The following is a 15,781-nucleotide window of genomic DNA, read 5'->3' as shown; positions in this document are numbered from 1 at the left end:
CCTTGGGGCTGCTACCTGGAAACAGTGGTGGATTGAATGAGGATTAAGTAGCTGAAATTAAACCAGTCAGAACAGAGAATCATCAGCCTGTTCTGAATGGAACTGCTGGCATACTGATCACTCTGTTCTGAATGGGATTGTGCTCCCTCTGCAGAGCAGGTTTGTATCTAGTACAAGCAATGAAGAGGTCAACGACCCAGCAATTGAATTGACAACCTCTTCTGGACCAGGTACAGGCCCACTGAAGGACCAAACTCTGACCTAGCCTTGAACGGAGATATCTGGTGTGCCTTAAGACACCTTAGGCTTTATGTACCGAAAGTGACCTTTTTTGGACCAGGCACACTTAGCTGTGGTCAGCCTTGCATTGGTGCCACCTGGGGTTGGCACTCTACTTGGGGTTGCTGCTGAAAACTAGCCAGAAATCACAGTTAATATAGAATCCAGTTGCCAGGCTCTTGACTGGAACCAGAGATAAGTGACCAGTAATTCTACTGGCCTGTAAGTTTCAGGGCAGAATTCAAACTGCTGATGACAACCTAGAAGGCACTTCACAGTTTGGAGCCTGAATACCTAAAGGATCATCCCCCCCCCCCTTATGAGTCAGCCCAATCTATGAAGGCATCATAGTTGGTCTGATTGCAGGCACTGCCACCAGTAGATACTCAGTTGGTAGTAACTTATGACTCGGCCTTTTCTGTTGTGGTGCCTGACCTGCAGAATTCTCTCCCAGGCAGAATTAGAACTACTTGCTCTTTGCTGATCTTTCTAAGGGGGGTTGGAAACTTTCAGCTCAACCAGGGATGCCACAGGGCCTACAGGCAATGGATGTGTCATGCTGCTATTTTATTCTTATGTGCTTTAAGGCGCAATCCTAACCAATTTTCCATCACTGACCTAGCCGCGATGCAGACTCAAGGTAAGGTAACAACATGCTCTCACCTTGAGAAGGCCTCCTTGACTGCCTCCCCATTGCAGGATGCAGTGCATGCCACATTGGCACAGCTATGTCAGTGCTGGGAAGCTGGTTAGGATTATGCTCCTTCCTTATTGTCCTTTGTTCGGATGTAAGCCTACTTGAGCTGCCCGTTAGATACAAAATACTTAGATACAAAATACAAACTAAGTATCTAAGTATTGTATCTAGTTTGTATCTAAGTATTTTTAATAAGTAAATTAATAGTATGAAACTCAAATCAGAACCCCTCCATCTCAAAGTGGGTGCAATTTGTTTCAGGACACAGGGGTGCTCCTGTCCCATAGAAGAGGAAATGACAACTACCTCCAGTAGGGTTCTCGCACAGCTGTCTCTTTTCATGACTCCTTAAAGAAAAAAAGGTATTTAATTTTTACACCACAAGGAAGGCACAATCGGAGGAGGCTATCTCGACTGTGTTCAATTTCTCAGAATCCATCAGGGCCTTTGGGTAAGAGATGAGGGAATCAGACTTGTGATGGATAGAGAGAATATCAAGGAAGATTGCCCAAAATATTGGTCAACCCTTATCAAACCCTTAAAAATCAAATAATCGTGCTCTTCACTCTGTTGCTAAACTGAAGGCAATAAGTTTTGTGCCCAGAAGGCATGTAATAGTATCTGCGTCTTATAGAATATATGAAAGCGGCACCAAAAAGAAAGCACAAAAACTACTGCGAACAGCATCTGTTATTGCTACTAGCCCAACTGGATCCGTTCCAACGCAACAGCTTCCCTGGCAAGACACCGTCACACTTTCTAATGGGGCACTTACAGCTGGAAAATTGTCTTTTCATTATTTGTGCATTTCCTATTAAATGTTTTCAAGAAGTATTTCAGTCTAGGTATTTATACTAACAAGGATCATTGGAAGATGTCCAACAGGAAATCAAGACCAAACTAGCTGAATTAGCCATCTGTCTGGAGGATCACAGATCAAAACTGGAGCTTAACCTTATTTCAAGCTACATCTAAATGTAACAACCACAACAACAGTGGGGAACGCGGTGGCCTCAGGAGGACGGAATCCAAAGAAAACTTTCCTCTGTGCCCCAGAAGGAATAAAAGTTGCATTATATCAAGCCTGTTTTCCTATTATGATGAAACATTATCAAACTAACAGCACAATCCTATTCTCCTCCCTTCGCCTATTCTCCGCCAATGCAGCCATATCAAAAATGTTTGCGCTGCATCCTGGGGGGTGCAGATTGAGAGGTTTGGAAGAGGGAAAATATAGGTCGTGCCTCATTATCCACTGGGGTTCTGCTCTGGAATCCCCAGTGGATTAAAAAAAAAATCAGTGGATACTAAATCAGTAGAAAAATAGCTTTAAAGATCCACTTCCAGGTTTCTTGCTCCTCCACTGTCGTCCCAGAATGCATTGGTATAGATGCTATACTAGATGGGGTCAATAATAGAATCTAATGGAATGAAATTATAATTATTTAACAGCACGAAGGTGGTAAATTTGATTTTGGTGCTTTTTTCCTCATTACAAGGCATTTAAAAGTGGACTGTGATATCAGTGGTGAGTCAAATCAGCAGATACCAAGGTCTCACCTGTATTTTCCCTTACCTCCTCGCAAGCCCTTCAACTGCCAATGGGCCTACTCAGACCATCCCCCCTTTAGGTAGTGCCATCCTTTTAGGTGGTGCAAGTCCAAGGAGAGAAAGAGGGTACACTGGCTTCTATCGAAGGGGAAAGCATCCACTGTAATTTGACCATGGTGGGTGCTACTCTAACCCCGACTTGCCTCCTTCCTTGCCCCTGTTCTGCCCCCATTTCTTCTTCTGCCTCTTTTCCAGGGGTTCGCTTGCATGCAACAGTAGAACAGCTGCTTCCATTTCTGCAATCCGACAGCCTGTGTGCTCTTTTTTCCCTACTGCCAATGGATACTCTGTACTCAGTCCTTTCTAAAGCTTTCAGTGCTCCAATGAGGCTACATTGCTTTTGCTCTAAAAACCCTCCAGGCAGTAGCAGCACTGATATATATGATAAACTTCCACAGCCCAAGTCAGCTTTGATAAGATTGTGCAATGCCCCCAACTAGTATTTCAGCACTCAAGTTGTCATATGGATGAATTAACGAATTACGTTTGTCGCAGTTACTGTTCTAGTTACAATTATTACCAGGAGAATGGATTTATAATGAGCGCGCTCCCCCTTTTCATTACAACCGTTCTCATGAGAATGTACAATAAGAATTTTAAATGCCTCATACTTCATATGAAAGAAAGAAAGAAAGAAAGAAAGAAAGAAAGAAAGAAAGAAAGAAAGAAAGAAAGAAAGAAAGAAAGAAAGAAAGAAAGAAAGAAAGAAAGAAAGAAAGAAAGAAAGAAAGAAAGAAAGAAAGTTTGACCTTTTTAAAACAGATTTGGTTATTTGATTTGTGATTGACTCCTGGGGCCGGTTCACAGTTCATCTTGAACCAGCCTGCTGAAAGGAGGGCTGAACCTGACCTTGGCTGTCCTTTCTGCCCTTGTCCCAACACCACTTGCAGGAAGGAACCCTCTTCAACGTTTTCCTTGCCTTTAGGCAAAACGATAAAGAAGTGATGAGACAGACAGACCACAATTCCCCAAACGCAAGGCTGGATTCTTAAAAGAGCATCACAACACCCCCCCAGTTGCTCCTATCCCAGATTCTGTGAGAGTTTCAAGGAACTGTGGATATCAATGGAGCACATTCACAATAAGGAGAGCTCATCATATGAAAGCCCTTTATTAGAAAAGCTTCATCCCATTCAAGCTGAGCCCAGGTTCCTTCAAATTCCACATCCAGATTGAACATAAGAACAGCCCCACTGGATCAGGCCATAGGCCCATCTAGGCCAGTTTCCTGTATCTCACAGCGGCCCACCAGAAAGCATTGAAATGGCATTCACTCCCACTTCGAACCATAAGCCCACTGCAGAAGTTTCAGACTGGGCCAGAGTCAGTCCAAGACCTTCTGATGTTCCAGGTGGCATGCCAGGTGCTGCCCCCAAATGCCTGATGATGTACCAGCCTTCGATACTCCTACTCTCCAGCATTCTAGCTCAGCACTCTCCTCCCCTCCACATCTCTTCTTTGCCCCTCTTTTCCTTTTCTAATCCAGGGCATGGAAGGAAGAGGGGCAGTGGAGGCAAGCTGGACTCAGAAGGGTGCCATCCCATCTATCTGCTGCCTGAGGCACCACTTCAGCTGGCCTCATGAATGGGCCAACCCTTCAGGGGTGGTGGTGGAAGCAGTCCAGATGCCAGGTTCTGCTCCCTATCTGTCACACACCTGCAACGTTCCTACATATATATATTTATATATATCTTTCCCCCTACCAGGAAACATACCATGACTGTGACATATTGGAATGCAATCACTTAAAATGTCATACACAGTGCTTGTGAAAATTTTGGCATCTGTGATGAGATTGCCTAATCCAGCATTTCTCAAACTGCGGGGCAGGACCCAGTGGGTCATGACCCAATTTCTGGTGGATTCCACAGAGCCTCCAATGAAAACACAAGGAATGGAAAGATCAGGTAACTAATTGCCTCAAGCACTATTCAAAAACCAGATAGCTGCTAAATGTCCTGCAAAGAGCTGAGCTCCTGCAGTCTGCAAGACAGCTGCTAATTGCCCTGCAAACAACTGAGCTCCTGCACTTTGCAAGGAGCTGAGGTCCTGCAGTTTGCAAGCTTGTGAAAATATAGGGAGATAAACGTTTTAGCATCTTTTTTTCTGGTGTTTTTTTTTTTCCAAATCCATCAATGATAGGTAGTGGGGGGCAGGTGAAGACTGGGTCACATAACTAAGCTCCTTAAGCTTTCATGCTATTCATTAGCACTGGCTTATTGCGAGAAATGAATACAGTTTTTTTTAAATAAATAAAATATTACTTGTAAATAAATAAAAATATTTCTTTCTAGATCACCTTTCTTTTTAAATCTCATAAAACTTGGTGGGTCCCAATAGAGTGCCATTTTAAAAAGTGGGTCCCAGTGCTAAAAAGTTTGCAAACCACTGGCCTAGCATGTACAGCAAGGATTATTTGGAAACACAGGTTTGCAGAGTATTCAAAATTTGATGAGTTTTTTAACATAAAATTGCAATTATGCAAATGAACTCATGGTTAGTACCATCACCTCCAGTGTCTTATATATTCCACCAAGGCTGCATGAAGGCACATCTCCTGAGTGACATGCAAACTTCCATGCACACACATTCCTACTTTCCACCTGAAATGCGTAGTTTGCAGTCTGAAATGCACTACTTTGGCAGTAAGTCCTTGCACTACCACAATGCCCAGTACAAACCCTGACATTTTTGGGAAGAGAAGCACAACAGGGAGTGCTCACAAAATGTACATTATTATTAACTGTATTTATATACCGCTTTTCAACTAAAAGTTCACAAAGCGGTTTACAGAGAAAAATAAGATAACTAATGGCTCCCTGTCCCAAAAAGGCTCACAATCTAAAAAGATGCAAAAAGAACACCAGCAGACAGCCACTAGAACAGACACTGCTGGGGTGAGGTGGGCCAGTTACTCTCCCCCTGCTCAAAAAGGAGCATCCACTTGAAAAAGTGCCTCTTACCCAATTAGCAGGGAGATACATCATAGGGAGACCACAATGGATTCAATTCATCATGGAACAAAATGCAGAAGGATTGGGATCTGATCCTAATTCACTCTATAAATTCACTCTAGATGCCTTTAAAAGGGGATTGAACCAATTTCTGGAGGAAAAATCCATTATGGGTTACAAGCCATGATGTGTATGTGCAGCCTCCTGATTTTAGAAATGGGCTATGTCAGATGCAAGGGAGGGCACCAGGATGTAGGTCTCTTGTTATCTGGTGTGCTCCCTGGGGCATTTGGTGGGCCGCTGTGAGATACAGGAAGCTGGACTAGATGGGTTTATGGCCTGATCCAGTGGGGCTGTTCTTATGTAAAGGCAAAAACTGAGAATTTAGAGGATGCTCCTTTTAATCAGCATTCATAGGTTCTCCCCCAATTCTGTTCTGTTCCAGTATAATTTTTTATTGTTTTTATGCAATTGTGTTTTATTGGGTTTTTTTGGGGGGTGTATGTGTTGTACACCACTTTGACCCTTAGGAAAAGCGGTATATAAATCTTTTAATTAAATAAATAACTACAATTACTTCCATCCCAGCACCCTCCCATTTCAGGTTTTGCTTCCATCACTAATTCCACACACCAATTAAAAGACAACTAAGTTTCCATGGGGTTCTCCTTTGTTTGCTTGCTTCTTTACGTCTGCAGAAAATAGGCTGTGTTCCGTGCACCTTTTGTCCCACAGGCCAAGGGCAAAACCAAGGTTGGCCAACTGAGATGCAGCCTTTGTTCCACTTTGGGAGGCTAAAATAAAACATAGTTTCAACATGGCATTGAACAAGTAATACAACCTGATCGTCCAGAGTCTCTCCAATTTAGCAAGTGTTAAAAGCTATTTTTAAACAGAAAAAAAATGAAAAAGGACAGGCCAAAAGTGTGGGCATCTCAACAACATGGGTCTATACAGATAAGAACAACTGGCAGACAATAAATAGCCATGCTTTGGCCTGGAACACACCAAATTAAAAAATGTGGGCAACGCTGCCTTAGAAGAGAGAAAGAAAAGAAAGTTTGGATGCTTTGACCCAAAACTTCAATGCACAAGCAGCTGTCTCATTTGTAAAACAAAGAATGAGTGGACAAAGCCTGGCCTCTTCTGCTTAGTTAATGAAACACAGAAATTCTTGTAGAAAGTTGTGTTTTGCCTTTAAAAAAACATGCAAGGAAGAAAAGTCTTGGGTCATTATATTGCTGACCCAAGGACTTGGTGGCATGTTTGCTGTCATGCTGAAGCCACAATATACAACTGACCTTGGAGCATTCTTGCATGGAAACATTAGCCACTTGGCATGTCAAAAAATGGAAACAGAAAGGCCTTCGGAGGGGGAAGGAGCTGGTTCACTGATTTTTCTCTTGCAATAATCCCTGTTGCCAAATACATGGAGTGGAACCGATGGCAGCCTCTGAGAGACCCTGCCTCCTGCTCTTTGAAGTCCAGAGTGCAGGAGGGGGCGATGAAGAATGAGACAAAGCACAGGCATACTAAAGACAACCTGGAAGGAAAGTCAACACAATGTTGGCAATTTCACTGGGAGACGGCAGCACTGGATCTTTCTTACGGTGCAATTCAGAATCTGCAGAAGAACATTTGATTTCAAACAAAAAGGTTCACCCTGCCACAACTTTGCATAAACTATAATAATAATAATAATAATAATAATAATAATAATAATAATAATAATAATAATAATAATAATAATAATAATAAACTATACAGATATTGCCACCATTGTGAAACCACAGTCTGTGTATAATATGAAGGTTTTCTACCCAATTGTCTAAGCCAGTGATTCTCAAACTTTTAGCACCGGGACCCACTTCTCAGAATGAAAATCTGCCAGGACCCACCAGAAGTGACATCATCAAACAGCAACATTTTTAAAAATCCTTGGCTGCAATCCTAGGCACACTTACCTTGGAGTAAGTCCCATTCAACTCAATGACAGTTGCTTCTGAGTAGACATATGTAGGATTGGGCTGCTAGGTTGCAATCCTACCTATATTTACCCAGGAGTAAATCCCATTTACTATTATTATTAAAAGCATATACATAGTAACCTGTTCAAAGTACAGAGCTGTAACATTTTCCCAAATGCAGTCACATACCATGGAGGAATCAAGTCTAATATATTTAAAATAAAATTTTGAAATGAATGGGGACCCACCTGAATTAGGCTCGCGACCACCTAGTGGGTCCTGACCCACAGTTTGAGAAACACTGGTCTAAACAAAAGTTTCATTACGCTGTTTCTTGGGTACAGGAGGTCCACTTTAAAAGTCAGGGTTAGAGACAAGGAAGCTGGGACTTATAAGCGAAATGAGTTACAAAGGGGAATTTTCCTCCATAAGAAAAAACAGAATAAGGTAGGGATTGGGACTGTAGAGAGTGACACACAGTCCTGAGCATGTATAAACCAGTACACCCCACACAGGGGCAATCTGCCTGTTACATCAGTAGAAATACGTGCCAACAAGAAGCAAGCTGGAAGAAGTAGCAAGTTGGTGGGTGGTACCCTGTATCCATCCACTGCTTTCCCTAGCCTGCCATGAAGTCCAGGCAAACCCCATCCTCTTCCTGCACAGTGGTGTGCAAGAGGAGGAGGAGGGCCTACATCTTCCCTCAACGTCCAGTGACACCGCTGCCACCACAGCCAAATAGCATTCATGGTGTCTGCTGGGGGACAGAAGCGACACAATTAAGCAGGAAGTGATGACATTAAGCTGTTGATGGTCAGAAAAAAGCACTTTTTTCCTCACATAGAAACTCATCAGCTGCAAATGACAGAAGAGGAAATGAATCTTCTCAAGATATGAGAGAGCCCAGTGATCACAAGGACTGCCCTTTCAGCCACACGGCTTCTGCCAAGGTGTTACTTCACAGCTCAGGAGCTGAGTGGGGCTCTGCAAGGCGACACCTCAACAGAAGTGGAGCCGTTGAAACGGCAGCTCTGGGAAGTGCCCAGTTATCATGTGGGATGATAAAGAGCTTCCAGGGCCATATCCAGCCTACGGGCCTTATGTTTGACACCGCAGACCTAGATTGTGCTTTAAGGCATGCCCAAAGCTGGGGCGAGTTGGGCTGGAGCCTTGTGGCAAGTTTTCTTTCACTGCGGTGTTCATAAGTTAAAGCCTTCCAAGCATAACACAGGCCTACACACATTTTATATCTGGGATGCGGAATCCAAAAATGGCATCGGTTGTGCCCGATTGGCTCTAGTTTTGGGGATATGACACAGTCACCTTAGAGGTTGATTCAAGAAGCTACCTCGTGAGGAAGCTATGGAACCATCTTCCTCATGAGGAAGGCCCTTGAATCAGCATATAACGTGGCTATGTCATAGCCCCAAACTAGAAAAAAATCAAGCCAAACCGATGCCATTTTTGGATTCAGCACAGAATATCCTAAATTCATTCAAACACCCTTAGCAACTAAAAATGCAGGTGGTGCCTCCTTATCTGCAGGGGTTCCACTCCTAGACCCCCCTCCCCACAGATACAGAAACCTGAAGATAATGAAATCTGCAGTTTTAGGGGCCCACTAGAGTTCTGAACGCAACCTGAGCCTTGCTCTGGTTGGGTCCAGAGGTATTCTGAGCCTCAGAGACGCCGTGCATTTTCATCAAGTTCCGGTTTTCAGAAGTAGATGAATAAAGACTCTGTGTGGCTTTCTGAGCCTTGGACCTTTATAGATAGTTCTTTCAGCAAACTCCCTTGGGGTCTGAGGCACAGAATGCTGCCCAGAACCTTTTTTTGTTGACTTCCGAAAACCGGTTGCGAAAACCGAACATTCTTGCGTTTTGGAGTATTCTGCAATATATTGTATGCCAGTTCTCAGTTCTCCTCCATATGACATTGGGAGTTTCGTGCAATGACCCTATTGTGCAACAGGAGATATGTGCGTACACATGTACCCATACTAGAAACTCCATGTAGTCCCAAAGTGAGAGAGGTGATCCCTGTCCACGTTGCACACAGCGACATATTTCAGCAGGTTCAGCAATAGTCCTATGTGTGTGTCTCTCTCTTCACACATGCCTTGACTATCCAGAGCAGAGTTAAAAAGGAAGGTGAAGTCTCAAACTGGTGCTCAGGAGAAAATATATCAGAGTCCTAATAAATTGACACATTTGAGTCTTGGCCCTCCTTAAGGGCACAAGACTTTTAACCCTTACAAAACATCCCAGGAATGTGGGGTTTCAAGCAAGCATATTGGGGTGCTTGCCATAATCCTAAATAAATCCTGGGGCACACAAAGAGAACCGGCAGTGCAAGATGAAGGTGCTTTTTTCCCTTTTTTGAAGAGCAAATACTTTTTTCCCCTGCCTGAATATTACACCTGCACAAATAGCGGGCTGTGATATTTGCTTCTCCTGATGTTTAACCACCTTATTGACTTCACCGAATGCATTTCATTAGACTCTCATAGCTTTTTGCAAAAAGCACACACTCCAGGTCAGTCAGTGGATTAACACCCACTGCAAAATCTTCTTACCGTCCCAGTAATTAAGCATGCAGGAAAACGTTTTTCAAAAAACCACAGAGGAGATGGAGGATTTTCTGAAGGCTCCGATTGTCTTCTCTTCTTCCATTGTCCAGATGCATCAATGTGTACAACACATTTTGTGCTCGTTGGGGCATAATCAGCATCTAAGATTGCTGTTCTCATCTTCTTGGGCACATTCCTCCCTTGGTTTGCAACAAAATCGTCTTTGTCCAATTGTGCTGATGCAGTCAAAGCAGGTTTTGGCACAGAGAAGTGTGCTCTTTGCAAAGCCCTAGAGAGCAAGTGATGAGCCTAGGAGAAGCTCCTGCTAATGAGGTCAAGCCTGCCATAAAATATCTTTTTCTGGTACGCTACTCACAGCACTATTTGTCCATTGGTACACAAGAACACCGGCTGATAAGTACTGCAATTCAAATGTTGTCTAGAAGAAATATAAGAATCCAGTGTCTCTGGAGGATCTGATCTCCCATTCAAAACAAGAGGGATGCAAAATGAACAGATGGTTCTTTAAAGATGCTATCAAGTTGCCAGTGAGGAAAAGGAAGCCAGTCAACAGGAAGAGACCCAGCTCAGGGTAGAGCACATGCACTACATGCTGAAGGTCATGGGTCAGTTAGTAGCATAGTCACACTTCGGAGTCTAGAAGTATCTTCTATGAGACTTCAGAGCTGCTAACAGAGTAGATCAGTGTTTCTCAAACTGTAGGTTGGGACCCACTAGGTGGGTCACGAGCCAATTTCAGGTGGGTCTGCAACCATGTCAATATTTTATTTTTAATATATCAGACTTGATGCTACCATGGTATGTGACTACATTTGGGGAACTGTTACAGAGCTCTACTTTTAACTAGCTACTATGTATATTCTTTTAACAATTGATAGCAAATGGTACTTACTCCTAGATAGTGTGAGTAGGATTGCAGTCTATGATTGTTAACGATTTTCCTGCTTGATGATGTCACTTTTGGTCATGATGTCACTTCCGGTAGGTCCTGAGAGATTCTCATTCTAAAAAGTGGGTCCCAGTGCTAATTGTGTGATAACCACTGGAGTAGATAATGCTGGGCTGGATAAATCAATGGATCAACTTGTCATCAAGGCAAGCTTGATATGTCCACACTCTGAAAGAAGAGAAGGAATCCTCATTTCTTCAGGTTGTATGCAGCTTCCATGTGGACACGGAGTCCAGTAACAGCATCTCTCCAGACTAGTGTTCCTCTTTGGGGTATTGCCATTAATCCCTCCATCACTATGCTTTAGCCATATCTTGCCTGGATTACTGAAGAATTCTCTATGTGGGGCAGGGGCCCTAGAGAAAATTTTCAGGAATTGCAACTAGTTTTATATGTGACAGTTTGCCGAAGGGGGCCATAAAAGAGACTGTTACCCTGCACATGCCCGATCTCATCTGATCTCGGAAGCTAAGCAGGGTCAGGCCTGGTTAGTACTTGGATGGGAGACCGCCTGGGAATACCGGGTGCTGTAGGCTTATACCATAGTCTTTCGAGACTGAAGGTTGCCAACCACTACTCCCATTCCCTAGCAACACTGGCTTTCCAGTCATTCCCACCCCATATGTCTTACCAGTAGCATAGCTAGAGGTGGTACAAAGCATTTAAGTTTTGCAAGCCACCTCACCATGCTGTGCAAGTGGCCCCCTCCCATCTGATTTGTCAGCTCTCTTGCCACCTGCCACAGCAGATAAATCATCAGGAGAGAGAGGAGTGGTGGGCATGTTGGAATGGGGGTAGGGAGGGCGTGGGTTTGGTAGCAGCAGTGGTGGCCACTGAATCTTAACCCCTTTCCTGGATCCCACAGTGTGGGTTCATGCAGATCCACCTCAGCTATTTAAGCAAACACAGGTCCAAGTAGACACCCCTCCCACCACACAGAGGTTTACCTCCAGATAAAGGAACAATTGTTCCCCTACCCAGAGAAGACCTGCACAAACCCCCCTTGAAGGATGCAGTTGTAGCCATTTTGGTGCCACTGCATCGGTGGAGGGGGGAGAATAGGATTGGGCTCTTTGACCCTCAGTACTTAAGGACCACTTTCTATCTTATGAATTCACCTGTTAAGATCTTCAAGGGAGACTCTGCTCCAGGTACCATCACTGAGTGAGATTTGACTGGCATGCACTTGAGACTCAGGCGACTTCTCCATGATAACCTCCTGGGTGTGAAGCCTCAAAGTCCTACACATAAGGATTTAAAAAAGACTGTCTGACAAGTACATTGGGCATATGAATCAACCTGAAGTCCACTAATTCAGGGAATATGGGTCACAATTTTTTATGTAACTGGTGATATATCCACAGAAATATCCTGCTCCCTTCAAGTCAGACACTGTTCATCAGCGTCAATGCTCTCTTAGAAGTGCGCATCCTATATGGAATTGCCTTCCCTGGTCAGAATAAGAGGAACAGCCACTCTACACTCTCTCTACGATGTTGTCCATGCTTATTAATGAGTTTCCTCCATCGACTGCGGGAGTCATCAGTCAAGAGAATTCCTTCTCTAATTATCATAGCCAAAAGACAACTTTCTCTTCCCTTAGCAAGCAGTGCAATTCATTTTCTCAAATGACACAGCACATATTAGATCAAAAAGGGTAATCTTACAAAAAAAACACAAAAACTAATCACAGAGACATTGATGAGTTTATCCCTTTTTCCCCCTCTAGCCAAAAGATTTATTCAGTCCTCCTTGAAACAATGAATTTATTTGGTCATTACATCCATGATTTATGATGACAACTCAGGGAGGTCTCTCTCTCTCTCTCTCTCTCTCTGCTTGATTATGGCAAGTTCTAAAACTTTGTTAATTACAATGGCTTGCATTGCTTTTCATCCCCTTAGTAAACAAGACACTATTCTAAACTTTCTCATAGAGTTACATGGGGGACAACCCAGATAATGTCAGTAATCAATTCTAAAAATATCTTTTCCTAAAGCAGAAAGGACATCTTCTGTAAAATACATCACTTTGTGTTTACGCTAAAATCGAAACCTCTTTTTTGCAAGCAAGAGATAGCCTCAACATTTCAGAATGGAAAAAGGAAGTGACTGATGAGGATGAATGGGCCTGATGAAGGTCTCTCTGCCTTCTTCCCCCCCTCAAGGGAGGTTCTGCCCACTTTAATCCATACTGGCATCAACTGGACTGCTTGCCAAGTAATACACTATTTGTTCTCGAGACAGAGCATTTCGGTAACACCATAGAAATGAAGACGTGAGATGAAGGCCTGCTTCCAGGTCCTATGGCATCTGTCTAGAGTGCCAGTTATGAAGAAAATATGAAGTGCAACCTAATCTGAAGTACACTAACTTGACATCAAGCAGGGCGGGGGGTACATGCATTCAAATATGTTTAATATTGTGATGGCTTCATGTCACTAAGGCTGAAATAAAAACAGAGAAGCCAAAACTTCCGAGTCCCATCAATGCCAGTTTGCCTAAGTCAGGTCTGGAACACAATTTTTCTTAGCAAAGCACTGCACATTTGTGAGAGTGATAGATGAAGTCTTCAGGGTTTTGTGTACAGGTGGGATATTGTTATGCCTGGCTTAAATGTGAATCAAACTATCTGCTGCTCTTAAATGTGTCTTTGTGTCTTTCTATCCTTACTAGCATTTTAGGAGAGATTAGTCCTGGGGAAACAAGAACTTGCAGAAGTGAGACTCTTTAAAAAAAACACACACACATTTTGATTCTTTGCAAACACAATTACTCGTTAACATTTTTTGCTGATTTTAACATCTGTCTTCATTTATAAATAAATAAATGATAAATAAAATTTCAGATAAAAAAAATTTCAGAAACCCAACGGCTGAAACTGGATATCCAAAAATAACCTTAGCAGATTCAGAGCCCAATCCTATTCTTCAGTTCCCTGAGCAACTGAAATGTTTATGGACATTCCATAACACCATGCCATTTCAACTTGTGTTAGAACTTCAGGACCAATATACAATGTAGATGGAGGACATCTAGGCAATGTGGCTTCTTAAAAATAATTGAGACAAGAGCACAAATATGCATAGGTGGCATTTTCTAAGGAAATGGCCTTTGTTTCTGCAATGATCCCAGCATTTTAGTGTCAATATGCCTAGGACATAAAAGAAAAAAAGCCTTTCCCATTTTGTTCTGCAAACATTTATTTAGCAGCAATGTGTGTTTGGAGAGAGCACGCGCCAATATTTATTTAATGAGTAGTAAAAAAATTGAGTCAAAATGCTCTCTTTAATGAGAGGTAAACAATAAGCTGGTTTACTGGTTGATTTCTGCTGTGACCCAACACAGAAAACATTTCTATTCTAGTGCAGTATTAAAGAGGGTGCTAGATTTCTTTTTTAAGCGATTGCAATTTTTCCAAACTACAGTCTTGGAATCTCTTTTCACTTTCTCCTCCCTTTATCACAGTTTCGGCAGAACACTTGCTTTGCATTCAATAGACCTCAGGATCACTCCCTGAACAACCAGGTAGGGTTTTTCTGAAACCTCAAAGCTACACATCAGTGCAGGCTATACTGACCTACGTGAACCAAGAGCTCTCCAGGGTTCCAGACAGGAATTTCTCTACTCTGCCTGAACATGTCGCCAGGGATCGAACCTGGGACCTTCTGCATACAATGCAGATGCCCCACCTAAATGCATAAGGGGTTTAACGGAAACCATATCTATATCAATGCCCTTCATTAGTCTTCAAGAGGGGAATTTCCTCCCATAAGAAAAAAAGGAATAACGTAGGGATAGGTATTGATGAGAGGGGCATGCAATCCTGAACATGTATAAATCAACATAGCCCCCAGCAGGGGTGGCTCATCTACCATGCAAGTTGGAAAGTTAGCATGAGGCAGTGAGGAAGAAGGCAGTAAGGTGGCAGGAGGGACCCGATGCCCATCAACCATCTTCCCCAGCCTGTTGCCTCCACTGAGTCCAGACCAGCTCTATCATCTAGTATGCTTGAATCCCAGCATTCTCTCCAGGACTATTTGTGAAAGCGATGGTGCTGCCACTAGACACAGAGTGTAATGGGGAGGCTGACCTCTAAGGGAGGGGTGGGAGTCCAGGTCTACCCAGTGGAATATCTGGGCTCCAAGTCTGGGCACAAGCCCAGGTCTACCCACCCAGCAAACCTTGGCCACGGAGGCCATCATGTTCAACCTGGAGCCCCAGTCTTCCTGATTGGTAGATCTGGTCTCTGGAGTTGGTAGTGCTCAAGGCCCCCCCCCAAATACAAACACTGGATCTACCCCTGACTATAATAAATGTCCCTTTAAGAGTGTGGCAGGGGGGAGGAGAAAGAAACCATGCACACTCAGCAAAGGCAAATCTAAACATAAAGATACCCTTAAGAGCTAGAAGAGAGAGAAAAAAAAAGCTGTGCACATGGGGATACAGTAAAGGGTACAAGTGCATGGAACTTTTAATGTCTAGTTCTCAAATGTTTAAGACTTAAATGCAGGCAGATGTATTATGGGAAGACTTATAAAAGGACCACCTATATATTACACCCCTCACTGCAGTAGACAGCTTGAATTGTGACCTATGTCACATGATGCCAAAGATAGCATAAGATGCTTTGATTTAAACTCCCTTTTTTGTTCTTTAAAACATCAATCCATTTTCACAAACCCACTTCAAAACTAATGAGCAACAGTGGTGAAAACTACAAGTGGGAAGAGGT

General features: G+C 43.1%; 1 pseudogene; it reads left to right on the top strand.

The window, feature by feature from the left end:
- The first annotated feature begins 11,461 nt into the window (after window positions 1–11,461).
- Window positions 11,462–11,583, top strand: LOC136650710 (5S ribosomal RNA; annotated as a pseudogene).
- The last annotated feature ends 4,198 nt before the right edge of the window (window positions 11,584–15,781 follow it).

Source organism: Tiliqua scincoides, chromosome 4, assembly GCF_035046505.1.
Source record: "Tiliqua scincoides isolate rTilSci1 chromosome 4, rTilSci1.hap2, whole genome shotgun sequence".
In the NCBI taxonomy this organism is placed as follows: Eukaryota; Metazoa; Chordata; class Lepidosauria; order Squamata; family Scincidae; genus Tiliqua; species Tiliqua scincoides.
This window is presented reverse-complemented; position numbering and strand designations above follow the sequence as displayed.